This window comes from Mustela nivalis (assembly GCF_964662115.1).
Source record: "Mustela nivalis genome assembly, chromosome: 7".
NCBI classification, from domain to species: Eukaryota; Metazoa; Chordata; class Mammalia; order Carnivora; family Mustelidae; genus Mustela; species Mustela nivalis.
The window spans coordinates 10821302-10832772 of record NC_139026.1 but is presented as its reverse complement, the minus strand read 5'-3'; the positions used below and the strand labels follow the sequence as shown (position 1 = coordinate 10832772).

The 11471-nt window shown below is 47.8% G+C and overlaps 1 protein-coding gene across 4 annotated transcripts in view; it reads right to left on the bottom strand.

The window, feature by feature from the left end:
• Nucleotides 1-10137, bottom strand: part of MYH9 (myosin heavy chain 9) — a gene marked incomplete at its 3' end in the record, with an annotated part of 96564 nt that extends 86427 nt beyond the window's left edge. Inside the window, exon 1 of one of the 4 annotated variants that reach the window (XM_082740261.1) lies at nucleotides 9960-10137. Of the gene's footprint in view, nucleotides 1-387; nucleotides 706-2116; nucleotides 2414-9959 lie in introns of those variants that run through there. The other 3 variants (XM_082740260.1, XM_082740263.1, XM_082740262.1) reach the window with 3 other exon arrangements.
• Between the last annotated feature and the right edge of the window lie 1334 nt (nucleotides 10138-11471).

Below are 11471 nucleotides of genomic sequence, written 5' to 3'. Positions count from 1 at the left end.
AAAACTCAGAGAGCCGGGACCCTGATCCTCTCTTTCCTCTACCCTCCTGTGCTCTTCAGGCAAGCAGCCCCACAGACCACCTCTGGAGTGGAGCTGCCCTTCCCGCACAGAGCCTGCCAATCCAGGCACCTGGATCTGCCCACAGGCACTGGTGGGGCTCAGGGACTGAGTGTGAAAAGCAGAGCTCTTCCGGGGTCACCGGCAGCCAAGAGGGGGGCACGGTGACTCTCAAGTTACACAAAGCAATCTCTTGCTTGCTCAGTTATGCAAGTGGGGGTGAAGCTGGGGGTGGGGGGATGACTGGGAACTCCTGGAGGGCCGAGGCCTCTGGGACCTGGGCAGAGTGGGCTGGCTCCTTGCTCTCACAGTCCCCATGACTCACGGTACCTTTCTGAGGACCATGTCATCTTCGTCTCATATTAGAGTCATCTGCAGTTTTGTCTCAGCATTCCCTAAGTGCTGGAGGGCAGGGGCCAGGTCTTACTCAATCTCCCACCCCCCCCACCACCACCTGCCAGAGTCCCTGGCACAGAGCAGTCAGTTAAATATTTGTTCAATTACACATCTATGTACCCTCCCTCTGCACCTCGCAGCCTTGTATATAAATTGACTAATATTAATCGAGTGATTGTCTAAACAGGCCTTAAAGCAGCCTCTCTCCTCACCAAAAGGGGAATAAACCACCAGACGAGGTTATCAAGCAGGTCTCCGCGGTGTCAGAAATGGCCACAGTGTTGCAGGAAGGAGCAAAGGCTCGCTTCCCCTTCAACAGTTACTCAACAGTTACTTTGAAATCCTCTTAAACCTAGAAAAGGATGCACTGAACCGAGGAGTTGTTGGGCCTCTGACCGCCTAGCGCAGAAGGCCGCTGGTCTCCGGGACCTGCCAGGACCTGGGACTTCCCAGGAACCTTTCTCCCCACACCAGCTGGGTGGGGCCACAGACCGCAGCCGGGCCCTCGCCCCGCCCCCACCTCAAGGCAGCCGGCAACCCAGTCCCGGTGTGTTCAGCGTTGTTATAAACGACTGGGTTCCCTGCAGGGATAAGGGGGTGCAGTCCTGCCCCGGGCGTGGCCCTAGGACAGGATGGCGTGAGAATACCCCCCCTCCTCCTCCGACGGAGAAAAGCGGAGAAGGCAGGGTAACAACCCCGATGTGGCCCAAACAGGGACGATGCAATAGCGCAGGTCTGGTCCTAAAGAAGGGCCCAGCTCCCCGCCCCCGCCCGCGTGGGGCGGCCTCCAGGTGCGGTGGAATCAGGTGCGCTCCCGACCGCTCAGATGGCTGCGGGCATTCCTGGGCCCTCCTCCGCCAAGTAGCGGAAGTCAAAAGTCAACGGCTGAGGGGCTGGGGGCGGGGGGAGTTTGGGGGGGTCCTTCCTGTCTCGCCTGGCACCCGCCGGGTCCCGGTCCCCCACGCACCTACCGCACCTCCCCGTTCCCCTCCTCCGCCCAGCCGATCGCAACCGGGCGAATGAGGAAGTCGGGAGCGGAGGGCGGAAACTGAGCCGAGTGCAATGTCTGCAGCAGGACAGTCCGATTCTGACTCAGGCGGACGCCCTGACAGCTGCCAAACGGTCCCTGCCTGCCCGTTACCTCCGTTTCGAAAACGCCTGGAAACTTCCAAAGCAGCCGCTGCCCCCTTGCCCCCCATCTCACGCTCGCTCGGTCCGGTCCTAGGGACAGCGACTCCCCGGAAGGGGTTAAAAAGTTTGCCCAACTTGGGCTCTCCGCGAGGCGAGGGCGGGGCGCGTGCCCCAGCCGCAAGGGGAGGTCGAGGCTCCCGGTGCCTCGCCGGGGGAGTGCGCCGGGCAGGCAGGGGGAGGGGCGGAGGGTTTCCGGGGAGCGCCGGCCCCAAAGCCTTGGCCTGCTCCCGAGGCCCTGCCTCCAGCGGCGCCCTCTCCGAGAGTCGCGCAGGGGGTCCTCCGGCCGCTCCCGGAAGGATGCTGTGCCCGGGCCCCGGCCCGGGGCGTTCGCACCCCCCCCCCTTGCCCCGCGCGCCGGTCGCCGGCCGCGCAGAGGCCGAAAACCACACGTCCGGCCGCTCGCCCCAGACGCCGCGCGTCCCGTCGCCACCGCCCCCGCCCGGGGCGGGACCGGCCGGTGCGGCTAGCTCACCTGAACCTGGATCTGCGCCGGGGAACGGGCGCTGCTTCTCCCGAGAAGGCTTTCTCGAGCGCTCGGGCGACGGCGGGGTGGGGCGAGCACGCGAGGCGGGTGCTGCAGCAGGTCAGTCTCGCTCAGCCTTCCGTGCCCTGCCCGGGAGCCGCGGTGATCTGCGCGCCTCACCGCACCCAGCTCAGCTCCTCGCCGCCTTCCCGCCCCGCCCTTGCGGCCGCCCGCCTATTCCATCCCGGCGCCGGCTCGAGGGCGGAGCCTGGAGGGACGACACCGCCCCCTCGAACCGCCTCGCCCACTCCAGCCCGTCCCCGGTCTTGATGGACAGACATCTGGGGCCTGTGGGAAGGGGGTGGGCGGAGCCTCTGGGTCCAGCGGGATGGGTATTCATCCTCGCCAACCGCCCCCACCTCCACCGGCTCCACCTTCCTCCGCGCTTCCTAGGCGGGAGCCCCGCCTCATAGGGCGGGCCCGACGAACAGCCATGTTCGAGGGAGAGGATTGACACAGAGAAAGTCCAATCAGAAGGAGAAGGCTCGCAGAAGGCTCAGGCCGGGATTTTGGTGCATTGCCGAGGCGGGGCGAGGCGGGGCGAGGCAGGGCGGGAGCCGGCTGGGAAGGTCTGGACTTCTGACACCCCGCCCCTCGAGCTGTTTTCCCGGTCCCATGTCATCCTACCAGAAGAACAGATATTAAGTACCATATATGGAAAAAGTGCTATTTTACATAATTATGATGGCCTGTGGGGGCGGGCATGGACTCAGCCCCGGATCCGGTGAGGGCGCCCTGAGTTCGATTCCTGACCCTCTCTTTAGAGTGGGCACGGCGCGGTCTTCCAGCCTTCAGAGCTGTCCTCACAGGGATTCCTGGGGTGCACTTCCAAGCATTCTCACCTGCACGTGATTAATTCGCACACTTCTCTTTAGATATGTGTTACCAGTGTTTTCTTGGATGTTCTTTTTGGGTAGGCAAAGAGCCACTCTTTTTGGTTACTGCCTACTACACGAGGATAAAAACTTTTTTTATTAAAAAATTTTTTTTAGGGACTGGCTCAGTGGATAGAGCATGAGACTCTTGATCTAGGAGTTGTGAGTTCAAGTCGCAGTTTGGACGTAGAGCAAATAATTTTTTTTAATTAAAAAAAATTGTTTCGCAATACGAAAATTTTAAAAATTTTTAAATTTTTTTGCTCTTATCTTTTAATCCATCTGGAATCTGGTTGTTGAGAGAGGGAGAAATCTAATATAATTTTCGCAATAGCCAGTTATCTATTCTTTATTCATCACCTTTCCAACTTGTATGTGCTTGAACCTGCTTCTGTGTTTGTATCCATTGACCTTTCTGTGTGTTCTGTGCTATTTCCAAAATACTTTAATGATGGTAGCTTTATAATACATTTTCTATCTAGGAGGGCAAATTTCTCATGACACTTTCCTTTTGGAATGTTCATACTATTATGACTAAACTATAACTTGAGGAAAAAAATGCATGATGTAAAAGCAAAAGAGCACTGGAAAAAAGAATTTTGCAACCCTAAGAATTACTACCAACAATATACAAAGAGCTCTTCTCAGTGATTAAGAAAAACCCTGAGTACTCCAAAACAAAAATGGCCCTAAAAAAGGAACAGAAGTAAGAAAGAAGAAACATAAATGGCCAATAATTATGAAAAAAATAATTATGAAAAAAAAGTTATTAGAGGGGCGCCTGGGTGGCTCAGTGGGTTAAACCCTCTGCCTTTGGCTCAGGTTGTGATCCCTGGAGCCCTGCATCCCCTGCATCTGCTTCCTCTTTTCTCTCTGCCTGCCTCTCTGCCTACTTCTGATCTCTGTCTGTCAAATAAATAAACAAAATCTTTTTAAAAAATAAAAATAAAAAATTTAAAAATTTAAAAAAGTTATTAGAAATGCAAAGAAATGCAAACACAATATCACAAGATCCCATTTTTCACCTAACAAATTTTTAAAAATTAATGAAAGTATAAAAATGTCCCGTGTTGGCCAGGTTTAGAGATACAGGTAGGAAAATAAATTGATCAATTCTCTCTGAGAATTCACCATAAAAAAATAATTGGGAAAGTGCAAAGATAGTGGTTTAAAAGGTACTCTTTTCAGGGCACCTGGGTGGCTCCGTGGGTTACGCCTGTGCCTTTGGATCAGGTCATGATCTCAGGGTCCTGGGACCCAGGAATCCTGGAATCAGGCCTACATCGGGCTATCTGCTCGGCGGGGAGCCTGCTTTCTCCTCTCTCACTCTGCCTGCCCCTGCCTATGTGTGATCTCTGTTTGTCAAATAAATAAATAAATAATCTTTTTTTTTTTAAAAAGGTACTCTTTTCAACATTGTTTAGAGTCACTAAGTATTAGAAATAATTGTATAAGACATTGATTGCATAAATGTTGACACATCTGTATGTTTCAGAATTAAATACCAAAAAAGTCACTAAAATTTTGTTTAGATTTGTATTTATGATTTCAAATATACTAAGTAAAGAAAAGCAAATTATATTTGCTTTATATTATAACAAGATTTCATTTATTTTTGTGCAGTGTTTGTGTGTTTATCTGGGGTGTGTGTGTGTGTCTCAGAGAAACAGAAAATGAACTTTCAAAAGGATTATATTAAAGTGTAAATAAGTTTAATGTCTTGGTAGAAGGATTGTGATTATTTTTTTCCTTTTGCTTATCTGTGTTTCTAACACAAATATCACTTGCATAATTTTATCAAAGGTAGAAGAAAATTACTCACTCCGATGTCACCTCTTCAAAAATGTCCTCCGTGACCCTGCAGGCCAGTTAGGTGCCTGTCCTTTGTACAATCACATACCTTTCCCTTATCTCTCTCACTGCACATTAGATTTTAATCCTCCATCTCCTAGCTGTTTCCTCTGCCCAGGTTGGGAGCTGTGTGAGGACACAGAGGGACTGTGCCTTATTTGTCTCTGTGGACCTGGAACCAACACAAGCAAGGCCTGGCATAAAATAGTCCTTAGTGAATACTTGGGCAAGACTCAGTATCTATTTCCTTATCTGTAAAATGGGTATGATCACACCCTTATACCATTTATGGAAATAGTTCAGGATGGATCAGAGTCCTAAATATAAAAAGCAAACAACAAAACTTCTAGAAGAAAGCATAGGAGAATTTTTCCATGACCTTGAAATAGGCAAAAATTTCATAAGACACAAAAAGTATAAACTATAAGAAAAAAGACTGTTAAATTGAACTTAATTAAGATTAAGAACTTCTGGGGCACCTGGGTGGCTCAGTCGTTAAGTGTCTGCCTTCAGCTCAGGTCATGATCTCAGGGTCCTGGGATCAAGCCCCACATCGGGCTCCCTGCTCAGAGGAAAGCCTGCTTCTCCCTCTCCCATTCCCCCTGCTTGGATTCCCTCTGTCGCTGTTTCTTTCTGTGTGTCAAATAAAGAAATAAAATCTTAAAAAAAAAAAAAAAAGATTAAGAACTTCTGTTCAACTTCTGTTCATCAAAAGACACATTTAAAAGAGGGGAAAAATTAGTAAAGTGACTGCCTTTGGTTTGGGTCATTATCCCAGGGTCCTGGGATAGAGCCCCACATCAGGCTTCCTGCTCTGTGGGGGAGCCTGCTTCTCCCTCTGCCTCTGCCTGCTGCTCTCCCTACTTGTGCTCTCTCTTTCTCTGTTGTAAAAATACATTAAAAAAAAAAAAAAAAAAGACTGACAAGGTGCCTGGTGGGTTCAGTTGGTAGAGCAGGTGACTCTTGATCTTGGGGTTGTAAGTTCAGGCCCCAAGCTGGGGGTAGAGTTTACTTTAAAAAAAAAAAAAAAAAAAGAGGGCACCTGGGAGGCTCAGTGGGTTAAAGCCTTTGCCTTCAGCTCAGCTCATGATCTCAGAGTCCTGGGATCGAGCCCCACATCAGGCTCTCTGCTCCGTGGGGAGCCTGTTTCCTCCTCTCTCTCCCTGCCTGCCTCTCTGCCTACTTGTGATCTCTGTCAAATAAATAAATAAAAATCTTAAAAAAAAAAAAAAAAGAAAGAAAGAAAAGAAAAGAAGAAAAAAAGGTAGAAAGGAAGAGAAGACAGACAACCCAACTTTTTTTAAGTGGGCAAAGAGTTATATGGGCACTTATAAAAGATGATACCTAATTACCCAGGAAGCAACAAAAAGGTGCTAAACATCATGAGTTATCACGGAATGCCAATTAAAACCATAACAAGATAGCACTATCCCCAACCAGCAGGATTAAAATTAAGATACAAAATGTTGGCAAGAATGGGAGTTACTGGAACTCTCATAAATGGCTTGTGGGAGTGAGTGTAAGTTTCTATAACCACTCTGCGAAAGTGTTAGTTGAATATACGTGTATACGTGTATATCCAATGATCCAGCAAGCCACCCTTAAGCATATACCTAAAAAAAAATGAGTATAAAACAAAAGTAGGTACAAAAATGTTCATAGCAGCTTAAAATAGCCAAAAACCAGGAGGAGAGAAGAATACCAACAGTGAAAAAAATATATGGAGTATGTTCATGCAATGGACTAACACAGAGAAGGGGAAAAAATAGTTAACATGTAAAGAAATATGAAAATGTGGGGCTCCTGGGTGGTTCCATCGGGTTAAGTGCCTGACTTCAGCTCAGGTCATGATCCCGGAATTCCAGGATCAAGTCCCTCATGGGGATGCCTGCTCAGCAGGGAGCCTGCTTGTGCTCTCTCTCTCTCTCTCTGACAAAGAGATACATAAAATCCTTTAAAAAAAAAATACAAAGATGTCAATGTCCGTAAACTGACAAATGAATGAACAAAACGTAGCATCTTTGTACAATGGAATATTAGCTAGAAAAAGGAAGGAAGCCCTGAGGCTTGCCACAACAAGGTTGAGCCTTAAAGACATAATGATGAGTGAAAGCAGCCAATCACAAAAGAACACATTGTTTAATTTCATGTATATGAAATGTCCCGAATAGGCAAATCTATAGAGACAGAAAACAGGTTAGTGGTTGCCAGAGGTTGGGGAGAGGAAGAAATGAGAAGTCACTGCTAATGGCTAGGAGGGTTGGGTTTCTTTGGGTATTTGTTTTGTTTTGTTTCTTTGGTTTTTTTTTGAGGCAATGAAAATGTTCTGAAATCAGATTGTGGTGGCAGTGGCATACTCCACGACTATGCTAAAAGCCTACTGAATTGTATACTTTAAGGAGTTGGGTTTTTTTTTATTTCTCTCTCTCTTTTTTTTTTTTTTTTTTTAGACACAGACAAAGAGAGAGTGCAAGCGAGCAGAGGAGAGGGAGATCATCTCCAGCAGACCCCACACTGAGCACAGAGCCCAACACAGGGCTCGATCCAAGGACCCTGAGATCAGGACCAGAGCAAAAACCAGGAGTCAAATGCTTAACTGACTGAGCCACCCAGGTGCCCCTGAATTGTATATTTGATTTACTTATGTATGTATTTATTTTTAAATAGGCTCCACACCCAATTAGAAGTTTGGACTCACAACCCTGAGACCAGGAGTCACAGGCTCTGCTTGGTTCCCTCCCCTCCTGTCATTTTTAAAATTTTATACTTTAAGAGGATAAACTTTATGGTACATGACATATCTCTATTACGCAGTTGTTTTGTTGTTGTTGTTGTTGTTTTAAAGATTTTATTTATTTATTTGACAGACAGAGATCACAAGTAGGCAGAGAGGCAGGCAGAGAGAGAGAGAGAGAGAGAGAGAGATGAGGAAGCAGGCTCCCTAGCAGAGAGCCTGATGTGGGGCTCGATCCCAGGATGCTGGGATTGTGACCTGAGCCCAAGGCAGAGGCTTTAACCCACTGAGCCACCCAGGCGCCCCTGTTTTGTTGTTTTTAATGACGGAATCTCACAGACACACTGTTGAGTAAGAGTTTAGATTAAAAAAAAAAAAAAAGTAGCTACTGTATGAGTCTGTTTATGTAAAGTTCTAAGACAGGCAAAATCAGGGTTCCTGGGTGCCTTAGTCCTTAAGCTCTTCGTTTGGCTCAGGTCATGATCCCAGGGTCCTTGGAAAGAGCCCCACAGCCAGCTCCCTGCTCGATGGGAAGCCTGCTTCTCCCTCTCCTACTCCCCCTGTTCGTGTCCCTCTCCTGCTGTCTCTGTCAAATAAATAAATAAAATCTTTAAAAAGAATGTACTGTCAATAAAGGAATATATGTACAACAGGAAAATAGGTGACATTTTTCCGGGTTTTAGACAGCAGCCATCCTAACTGATGTGAGGAGGTATCTCATTGTAGTTTGGATTGGCATCTCCCTGATGAGACATGTTGAGCATCAATCATCTCATGGGCTTTTTGGCCATTTGTAGGTCTTCTCTGGAGAAACGACTACTCATGTCCTCAGCCTATTTTTGAATTGGGTGGTTTGTTTCTTGGTGTTGAGTTTTTGTGTTTTTTTTTTTAATATTTATTTATTTGACAGACGGAGATCGCAAGGAGGCAGAGAGGCAGGCAGAGAGAGGGGGGGAAGCAGGCTCCCTGCTGAGCAGAGAGACTGATGCGGGGCTCGATCCCAGGACCCTGAGATCATGACCTGAGCAGAAGGCAGCGACTTAACGCACTGAGCCACCCAGGCGCCCCCTTGGTATTGAGTTTTAAGAGTTGTCTATATGGGGGTGCCTGGGTGGCTCAGTGGGTTTGGCTCAGGTCATGATTACAGGGTCCTGGGATCGAGCCCCGCATCGGGCTCTCTGCTCAGCGGGGAGCCTGCTTCCTCCTCTCTCTCTGCCTACTTGTGATCTCTGTCTGTCAAATGAATAAATAAAATCTTTAAAAAAATAAATAAATAAATAATAAAAAAAATTTTTTAAAAAGAGTTGTCTATATGTTCTAGACATTAATCCCGTATCAGATATACGATTTCTTTCTTTTTTTTTTTTTTTAAAGATTTTATTTATTAATTTGACAGAGAGAAATCACAAGTAGATGGAGAGGCAGCCAGAGAGAGAGAGAGGGAAGCAGGCTCTCCGCTGAGCAGAGAGCCCGATGCGGGACTCGATCCCAGGACTCTGAGATCATGACCTGAGCCGAAGGCAGCGGCTTAACCCACTGAGCCACCCAGGCGCCCAGATATACGATTTCTAAGTATTTTCTCTCAGTCTGTGGGTTGCCTTTTTACTCTATTGATAGTAGATAATGAGGCACAAAGGTTTTTGATTTTCCTAAGTTTTAATTTGCCTATGTTTTTGTTGCATGTGTTTTTCGGTCTTTTTATCTTAATCGACATTATTTTTTAATGCTAGAACAACACATCCTAGACTAGACAGAATACCTTGGGGAGGATATATAAGAAGTGAGGGACATGGAGGTTTTTTCCTTAGAACTGGGGGGCTAGGAAATTGGGGTGGGAGAATTTTCACTGAAAAACCCTTTTAAATCTCTTACATTTAGACTCATCGGAATGTATTATCTATTTATAAATCAAACCTAAATATGAAAACATATGCTACATATCAAAATAGACATATAGGGGTGCCTGGGTGCCTCAGTCAGTGAGGTATCCTGGAATGGAGCCGGACACCAGGCTCCCTGCCCAGTGGAGAGTCTGCTTCTCCCTCCCCCTGCTCTTTTGCTCTGGCTCACTGTGCCTCTCTCTCTCTCCCCTTCTCAAATAAATAAATAAAAACCTAAAAAAACATATATATATATACATATGAAATAAAACAAATTCATTTTTAAAGTTACAAAATATTTTTTTAAACACAGAAAAATATCTAAATTACCTATAGTTCTCTTACCCACGACTCTCTATGTGTTTCCCTATTGTTCGGTGTCTAAACGATGAACTCCCACCATCCTGGTTCCTGCCAAACCTGTCTGTGCACCTGACTTCAGCTCTACTCACATTTCCAGCCTCTCCATGCCAATCAGACTCAGACCCAGAGGCCTCCCTCGGCCTCCCTCGTCCCTAGGAGCCTTCGGTCCTCCGGAGACCATCTCACCCAGGCTTTCTTCCTTCTTGCTAGACTCTCACTGCCTTCTGTCACTTGCGCTTCCCTCCTGGCCTCCAGACAATGACCTCAGCGTCAGAGGTCTCCTCCCACTTCCCCTCTCCCCTGGATTTTCACATCCTGAGTTGATTGCGCTGAAGTTTAGCTAAAAAGCATCAGCCCAGCCCAGATTTACTGAGCCTTTCTGGGCAGGCATGGTGCTGAGGACTTGGCACAAAGATTACCTTATTACATCCTCATCTCAACCTTTTGATGTGGGTACTATTACTCTCCCCCATTTCCCAGATGTGTAAACCGAGGCACAGAGGCGTCAAATAATGTGCCTAAAACCACAGCGGATCTCTCAGATTCTAATAACGTTCTAATTGCGATTTGTTTATTACTCTCAACAGCCCAATTGTTATTCTGACTTTTTTTCTCCTCCTTTTGCAGAGGGGAACACTGGAGCCCGGAAGTGACTTGATCAGAGTCTTTGGGCTTATATGTGGCTGCGCTGGGATTTGAATCCAGATACTCTGGTGGCACAATATCCAAAAGCTCTCTCTTGGTAGCCTGCCCTGGCCCTCCGTGACCCTAGAGCACCTTCCACTTTTATCTAGCCCAAGAATCTTTCTAGAAGCTTTCTGGGCAACTCCTACACTGAGAGCCTGGCTGGGCGGGGTGGGGGGGTGAGTAGGGGAGGGGGGAGGGAGAGGGTGATAGAAGAGGGGGCATCCAATAGTTTCCAACCTTCTGGTAAGCCCTGATGGGTGTCCAGCCATCAGACACGAGAATCCCCGGCAAGAATTTATTTATTTATTTTTTAAAGATTATATTTCTTTATTTGACAGAGAGAGACACAGCGAGAGACAGAGAGAGAGAGAGAGAACACAAGCAGGGGGAGTGCGAGAGGGAGAAGCAGGCCTCCCACTGAGGGAGCCCAATGGGGGGCTCAATCCCAGGACCCCAGGATCAGGATCTGAGCCAAAGGCAGACGCTTAATAACTGAGCCACCCAGGTGCCCCCTCACCGCTCCCCCGGCAAGATTTTAATGAAGGCAGTCTCAGGAGGTGTATCCTGAGCACCTGTATTTTATAAATCTGATATTCATGCAGCAAATGATTACCCAGCACCTGTCACATGTACTCCCTCACTGGGCCCAAGCCTTCTCCTTCCCTGGAATGGCACTCAGGCCTCTCCAGCATGTGCCCCGTGAACCTAGTGCAATGTTTCTCATGCCCAGCAGACATCTTCTGTCTCCAAGGTCTCCAGACTCCACTCAAGATCTCCATGTCCCCCTTTCTCTTACGTCTTCAAGGGTGATGAGTCCCTCAGGAGGCCTCTCAGACCCTCCCCGGGGTGAGCAGAAGTCCTCCCCTGTGCTCCCACCGCACCCTGGGCTTGCTTCCACCATGGATGGGACTCTC